General features: G+C 28.1%; 1 pseudogene; it reads right to left on the bottom strand.

Annotated features, from left to right (window-relative positions):
- Nucleotides 1-5432: 5432 nt before the first annotated feature.
- On the bottom strand, nt 5433-7968 carry LOC149493839 (cation/H(+) antiporter 4 pseudogene; annotated as a pseudogene).
- Between the last annotated feature and the right edge of the window lie 822 nt (nt 7969-8790).

Raw genomic sequence — 8790 nt, 5'->3', positions numbered from 1 at the left:
TTTACTATTTTGTAACTTACTATCTTCATGTAGTGCTCTACTATCTTTATTTAACTTACTCATTATAATTTTACAATTTATTATTTTGAATAAAGATTAATATTTTATTTCAACAAAGTCTTTTTAATACGAATTTATGCAAAAAGAAGTCTTTTAATGTGAATATACTATATGTACAATATTTCTCAAATGAGGATGAATAATTTATATAAATGAAATTAAGACCAATTTTTATTAATTTTTTTATCTTTGAAATTTTAATTTCAATCAAGTTAGATAAAAAAATTATAAAAAATTATATTTATATAGAAATTATAACTTAAAAATAAGGTGTCAAATATTATTATTTTATTGATGAAACTAACAAAAAAATATTGTTCGAAAAAATGGTGTTAGTTGAGTTTTACATAAATTTAAAACATTAATCTTTAATTTGCTTGAAAAAAAAAATATTTATCGACATTTAATAGTTAGTATTTAATGAATAACTGTTATTATGAATGCACATATTTATAGTAATTAACTAATATTAGACCCGCGTAATGGGCGAAACAATATTAAAGATGAAATAATATTTTATAACATTATTTAAAAATAACAAATTCGTATAATAAAATGTTCGTGAAATGTATTACGAAATTGTACCTCGTTGAGATAGGCTGAAAAAGTTATAATGCTAAGATGTGTCTTCTTAAGTATCATGCGAAGTCTTTCACCAAGATATGCAATAGTAAAAAAGCCATATATGATATAATCTGCATCAAAAAATTACACTCACACACTATTAATATATTTTTAATAGTGATGATAATTTTGAGAATTTAAATAACTATATTGAAATAAAAAATTAAATATTTTTTATTTTATGTTTATGATTTATTATAAATGATTGTTTATTTATTTGAAATATTAATATATTATACTTATTTGGTGTAGTGTGTCATATGCGTGTGGATGTCTAATTTTTTAAAAATTATCATATGTCATGTGTTCTCATATCTCATGTCTTGTATCTGTACAACCTAACTCCTAGTATATGAAACTACTTCATGTACCAAGTTAATCAACCAAGGAGTTTTTTTTTTCTTTTTTGTTACCAAGAAAAAATGAAGTGTTTTTTTAAATTTATTTTTGTGTCTTTTTTTATTAGTGAATTATCAAAAATACCCTCGTTAGAAATAAAAGCATATTTCAAAGTCTTGATAAGTCATTCGTCTTTGCTATATTCTATAATTATTTCCCATGAAAGAGAGATGTTTTAATGGAAACTACAATAAATAAATTGAAATGGAAGAGGTTAGCTCTATGCTGCATATTGTGAGTTCAGCTGAGAATTTTACTAATTATATTGAAATAAGAAATCAAATGTTTTTTTTTTTATTATGAAGTGTTTTTTTTTTAAATTTGTTTTTGTGTCTTTTTTTTTTTTTCAATTCAGTCCAACAACTTAATTTAGAATTCTGAATTTAGAATTCTAACATTTCTCATTCTATAATCTAAATACTGTCAAGAGGCAAATTGTGCTATTTACACTTAGCTTCCATATAAGACAAACTACTCTCTCTTTTTAAAATTTGCTTTTCTTCTCTCTCCCCGTATTATTACTGATGGTAATTTCTTTTTTCAGTTTATTAGGAATAACAGAAGTAGTAGAGCCAAGCAAGGCCGACGATGCGTATTCATCGCAATAGTATTATTCAATTTGCATGATTTGAGTTATATGTATTTTAATATAATTTTAATTTGATTTAATGCTATTATTTTGATGAGATGTAACTAATAAATATTATCTTGATAAAGATATTATTTGAAAATATAAAACATCCGATTTACTTATAATTGTGTTAAATAACTACTCTCATTACACTACAATTTGAGAGACTTATCTGTCATTTAATATAAACTTCTCTGCTTTTATGTACTATATTATATAGATATAGATTTGCTTTTCTTCTCTCTCCCCGCGTTATTACTGATAATAATTTCTTTTTTTTTTTAGTTTATTAGGAATAATAGGAGTAGAAAAACCAACAAGGCCGATGATGTCAATTCATTGCAGTATTATTATTCAATTTGCTCGTTTTGAGTTATATTTATTTTAATATAATTTTAATTTAATTTAATGACATCTTGATGGGATGTAATTAATATTATTTTGATAAAGACATTATCTGAAAATGTAAAACAACTTACCTTTTTATAATTAATCAGTCAGTTTCCTTACAATTGTATTAAATAACGACTTTCTTTATACTTGGCAATTTGAGAGACTTACACTTGGATGTAATTTAATATAAACTTTTCTGTTTTTATATATCATATAGCTTACATAGATGTTAATAGTAATATGTATATGGGTTTATTGATTAGCTTGGTGTAAAAAAATTATGAAAACAAATCAAATTAGCTTACTCATTAATAATTTTTTATGTATAAATGATTGGTACATCTATTATATATATTATAAGATTAACTATTTAAAATATTTATAATCATGTGATGGAAAATTCATACTAAGTTTTATTTATATAAATTAAAAAATTAATTTAATAAATTTTAAACGGATAACAAAATTTTATAGTATAAATGTAATTAAAGAATAATAAAAGAATTTAGTGGGAAGGATACTATTGTGCCAATAATGTAATTAAAGAACAATAAAATGATTAAATAGAAAAATATTATTAGGCAAGAATGTAATTAACGAAAACAAGAAGGGTTAAGTAGGAAAGACATTGCTGTGGTAATAGTGCTTTTCCCACTCGGCTTAGTAGTATATTTTAAATGGATAACAAAATTGAACTTATAGCAGAAATTTAATTAAAGAATAATAAAAGAATTTAGTGAGAAGGATAATATTGTAGCAAGAATGTAATTGAAGAATAATAAAAGATTTAAATAGAAAAATATTATTAGGCAGGAATGTAATACGACAACTAAAAGGATTAAATAGGAAAAACACTGTTGTGGTAACAATGCTTTTTCTCCGCGGCTTAGTTATATATTTTAAATGGATAACGAAATTTAAATTATAGCAAAAATGTAATTAAAGAATAATAAAAGGATTATGTGCGAAAATAATATTGGACAGAAATGCAATTAGAGAATAATAAAAAAATTTAGTGGGAAAGATACTATTGCGGCAAGAATGTAATTAAAGAATAATAAAAGGGTTAAATAGAATTATTAGGCAGGAATATAATTAATGAAAACTAAAAAGGTTAAGTAGGAAAAACACTGTTGTGGTAACTGTTATTTTTCCAGGCTGCTTAGTAATGTATAATACTATGTATATATAAAAGAAATGAGTATTTGTATTTTCTCATCATATATCTTTCCCTACTACTTCTCATCCAATTTACTTTCATAACTAAGAAAATAAAAGAGAACTGCAACAAAGAAGTGTAAAAAATTCATATACGAATTGCAATTATCTGTTGAGTAACTCACCCGAGATCGGATACCACCCTTACAAGAATTATAGATTCATTCCTTTTTGTACTCATAACAATGGCAGAGCCTAGTAAGATCAAGGCTAAATCATAAAAAAAAAGCGCCTGAATTTTGATGTTTTGACAAATTTAGTCAATGCTTTTAATTTTGTCAGTTACTATCTCGCTCAGACTTATTTTTTCCTTGTCAATTACAACCTTAGTCCATAGTCCATTAGTTTGTTGCTTATTTGCCAGTAGTTGGCACACAACACGCCAGCTCACAACAACATGGCAATTTTTTAGGTATTCATCCTTATTATTAGAATCTCTAAATTGGAAGATTCCGTTATTAAGACAATCTCGTTTTCATCCCACAGCAAGTTTGAAATAATTTCATATGACTATACAATTAACGAATTTTTGAAGAGCACTTGGTGAGCAACTCGCACCGTTAGCAATTTCAAGGTTTGCCAATTAGGTTTCATTACTTTCGGAGTTGGATCACTCAATCGCACCCCATTAGACTTCGAACGAAAGTCATAATTGATAATAACAAATAAGAACAAGGTATTGATTGACAAAATTAAAAGTATTAGCAAATTTGAAAAAAGTTCAAAAAATCCAGGGCTTTTCAGTGATTAACCAAAGATTGAGGGGGTGAAAAGAATTTCTTAAAGTTAACAGGGGCAAAAATTAAAGATATATTATATTAAGGGATAAAATTTAAAATTTTAGAAATTTATAGAGTAAATTTTTAAAATTTTTTAAACTCAAGGGAGTCAGGGCCATCTTGACAAACAAAAAAAAAACCTTAAGGCCTTATTTAATTTCTCATTGAATATTATGCTATTAAAATAAAAGTTAAACGTTTGAAAAAAAAAAAAAAAAAAAAAAAAAAAAAAACCTAAAGTGTCTTTATGAAACTAAAGTTGTTAATTCTTTTTGTATTTAAACTTCTTCCCAGTTAATAATAAGGCAAGCTTATTCCAATACAAAAGATAACTATGTTTTATTCTCATCCAAAGCAGAATTCTAGATTTTGCCATATCTAGCATGAAATTCGAATATCGTGCTCTTGCAGATGTTGAATCTAAACTACTAGCTAGAAATATTATACCAATTGCCCGTAATAAATGGTAATGACATTTATTACGGACGTATTAAATTCATTGAAATTGATTGTCATTTTATTGGTTGTCTTGTTAGTCAAAGAACTATTCTATTGCTTTGGTTACATCTGCCAATCAAACAACTGAATCTTTATTTAGTTTCATCTTCTTAATCCTACATTGAGTTTTAGGGGGAGGGTCCGATAATTACAAGATTATTATAAGATCATATATGTTATTAACCAAAAACGCATATAGGCGTTCATTTCAACTATTGGACTTATGAATTTTATTTTTTAATTTAATTTTTTTGAAGAATTTTGATTATTTTTTGAGCACATCCAAATTTAAATGAGTTGCACAAAAAGATAATTAAAGTAAAACTATCCCCGAGGAATGAGATGAGATGACAGAGATCCATTCTCCCTTAATTAGAGGTGTTGAGTAAAACTTAAATTGCACCCAAAGCGATATATTCTTTTTAATTGAAAATTTATAATTTAATTGGTTCTATTGAGTTTTTAAAATAAAATAAAAATAAAATTGTTATTTTTTCAAAGGTATATTCTCGTAAATCCTTTCAGTAATTGTGATTTGTATGACCATATGTAAAATTCGTCTAGATATGCATTTTATTTCTGCTGATTGAACAGCCTGTTATATGTTGATGAATGAATGAATTCAATAATTTGATGAAATATACAGATTATCAATGAAATTTTTTCATGCGTATGTATTTACATTTCATTTTTTAAGCATGCACTGGATTCATAACATAAGTATTGTGGAATGATTTTCATTCCTAAATTTGACAATAATGATTAATCTAACACATTACATTGAAAATGTTGAAGAAACTACAAATTTCCTTACAGTAATTAACTCAAGACTAAGTTTGTTGTTGTTGTTGTTGTTGCTGTACAACTAAGATTGAAGCCTTGCCATTAAGATCACTTGAAGCAGTAGATCTCCTATAACACCCAATTCAGGAAATTCACTCCATTGAGAAAGTCCACTTGTTTGTGCACATTCTATGTCATTGCGTCTACCAACTATAATAAGATCATACTGACTACCCATTTCTCTCAACAAATATGCAGTTTGAGGTCCATCTTTCACCCCTACTTGTATATATTTAACATCCTGACTTGTAATACCATTAGGTTTAAGATCCTTCAACGCTCAGAATCAAGGATTTGGTCCCAAGTTACTATACTACCTTCGTCCTCCTCTTTGGCGATGAGTCGAACAATTGTCATGTTGATGTCAGAGCCTTTAGGCATGCGTTTTGCAAATGCCAATGCTTCTCTATCATCATTTCCTCCTAAGAAAATGATAGCAACCCGCGAATGCTGTGATTTTTTTGTCCGTCTAAGATTGCCGCGGTTAACCAAGATTGCCATAGAGCAAGGAGCTCGTTCCAGGATATTACGTACAGTTAAGGGCTCTAATAGATATATCTTCTGAAACGGCACTACCATCAATGGACCAATTTCGATGAAATGGAAGGACTATAATGGATGTAAGTTTGTCCAATGCAAGTGTGCATATATCTTCATGCATTAATTTTGGTGGAGAAACTGCTGTAAATGTGTTTACTGATACAGTTCCCATTTTCCTTTGTTGGTATTGATTAAATGAGACTATGATATTATCAGGGTAAGAAGCAAAGTCACTTTTGATTTGAATGTTATGGGATATAAAGATTGGAGAAGCTCGACCAATTAGCTTTATAAGGTGAAGAATAGTAACAGTCATAGGGCTATCATGGGTTGGACCTGAGGCATCAAGAAGATTAATTGCAGAAGTGATATCATCAGGACTATGAAGACACATCAGAATACGTAGTTCAGAGTCCGGCTTTAAGTTCATGATGTTTCTTTTCTGATAAGCAGCATATTTCCTTAAAGGGTCATAAAGTTTTTTCACAATAACAGGAAAAATACTTTGCTGTGACTAGAACGCTTTTGAGTAGAAGTGGTTTCATTAATAGCCTGCAAGGAATTGAGATGAAAGTTTTGTTATTATAACAAGAGAAAAATGTAGAATATATAGAAATACAAGATATATAAATAGGTTCGACTATTATCAGTTCGGTTTTGTATAAAAATGAGCTTATCAGTCACTAAATTTAAAAAATCTAATGGCTGATAAGCTCCTTCTTATACCCTTTACAATATAAAATTACCCGATTGTCTCTTAAAGTGTTACAAGTTGCTAACTTTACAATGCCTTTGCAGCTCATGATGAGGGCTAATGCAAAAGAATCATTCAAAGGCATTTTACAATACACTGAAGCTGCAAAACATGACAATATCTTTGCAATCAAAGTCACAAAAATTAGGATTGCTTCAACTGTTAACAAATTTTTGTTCATCTCAAGACTTCCAAACTTAGCTCTCATAGCTGATGTACTAAAAAATAGTGGTAGAAAAATCCCTGAAACGATACAATCAAGTTTCTCTACAACAGCAGATCCTAATGGCGGTCCATCTGGTATAGTCAAACCAAGAATAAAAGGTCCAAAGAAAATGTATTGGCCAAATGAGTTAGACAAAATTCCACTTACAAAAAACATTATAACAATCACAATGATGTATATATCCTTAACCGGCCTTCCATTTGGTGTTTGTCGCACAATCCAAAACATGGCAGGTCGAATGATAAAAATGGCAAGAATAATATAAGCAAGACTAGAAACTAGGGTTCTAAAAGTCGTCCCAACTGAAATCAGTTTAACTACTGTAATTAAAGTTGCTAAAGTTAAAAGTCCTACTGTACCCATTTCACCAATCATAGCAGCAGATAGTCCTACTCGGCCAAGTTCTGAATTTAGAATCTTGAGATCGGCCAAAAGGGTTGCAATAACTGGAAATGGAGTTGCACAAAGTACTGATGTTACCATGTAAAGTTTATCAGGTAAATCTTTTCCTAACCAAGATTTTTCCAAGGCTACTTCAACACCAAGGCCAAGAACCAAAGGCATAGCCACAGATAAAAAACCAATCCCACAAGCTTTTCTTCCTGTTTTAGATATCATACCTAAATCCATCTTCACCCCACATTTAACGTGTAACCTAAGCTGGCTATCGTGCCTAATATATCTTGAGTTGCAATTGTAAATACAGTTTTTTTGAAAATGGTGTTGCTTCCAAGTAAAGAAGGACCAAGGATCACTCCAGCCTGCACAAAGGTACATAATATATTTCATTTCCTGCATTGCTTCATTATATAATTCATAATTACATTTTCCTAATCAAAGAGTAACTGTCCTTATTTTATGAGGATCTTTTACGTACGCAGAATGGAAAAGAAAATGAATACAAAATGAGAATGAGAAGTATGGTTCGAAAGAAAAAGAGTAACTATCCCTTATATATATCTACATAGAGTTTAGCCACCAAATTTTCAGTACTAATGTTCATATTCTGTTTTGTGCTCAACAACTGGAATATACAAATAGCATCCAAAAGTTGTTGATGATGTTTTTTGTTTATGGTTTCAATTAAATTATACATGGCTCTCAAATTTTTAAACTAATTTCCAATAACCAATAATTTGATTCATTTGTTTGAACAGACTAAAAGCAAATATCACAACTTTAGGTGTATGAGTAGTAGTAGTTGTTAATTTCACAGTGGACGGTTGTATATTGTCATTTCATGATAGAATACAGTTAAGAAGTTATAGAATTGAATACAGTGGACGGTTGTATATTTTTTTTATAAGATATAAGGAATCTTACCAATTCAGTGAATGTTAATCAAAAATTGGAGAATTAACTTTTTCTACTAGCCCACAATATTTTTTATCCATTTGACTTCCTATAAATTTTTTTTTTATTTAAAAAACTGCCATTTTATTATTCAAATACCCAAATTATGGCCCTTTATTAACCTAATGTCATTAACAATGATTGAGCATAAAATCCTATTATAATTAGCAATTAGCAAAATTTGATGTGTCCTTTGCTTTGATGCCTTTTTATTTTGTTTTCATTTTTATAAAATCCTATTATAATAATTGACCTATATATTCAATTTGTTTTACTTTTTAAAGAATTTTATTTCATGTTCAACCCTTTCAAATGATAATATTAATCCTATTACATGTTCAATATATATGTATTACATTAAAATTGGAAGTATCTAGATTTAAATTGTAAATACTAAAAGGAATTATTATTGAGTGCATGCCACAAATATAAAATAATGTATTTTGTATATTAAAAAATATGTGATTCAATT

The sequence above is a fragment of the Jatropha curcas genome, chromosome 9, assembly GCF_041381405.1.
Source record: "Jatropha curcas cultivar XTBG-Jc1 chromosome 9, XTBG_Jcur_1.0, whole genome shotgun sequence".
In the NCBI taxonomy this organism is placed as follows: Eukaryota; Viridiplantae; Streptophyta; class Magnoliopsida; order Malpighiales; family Euphorbiaceae; genus Jatropha; species Jatropha curcas.
The sequence above is the reverse complement of the archived record's forward strand: the minus strand, read 5'-3'. Positions and strand labels throughout refer to the sequence as shown.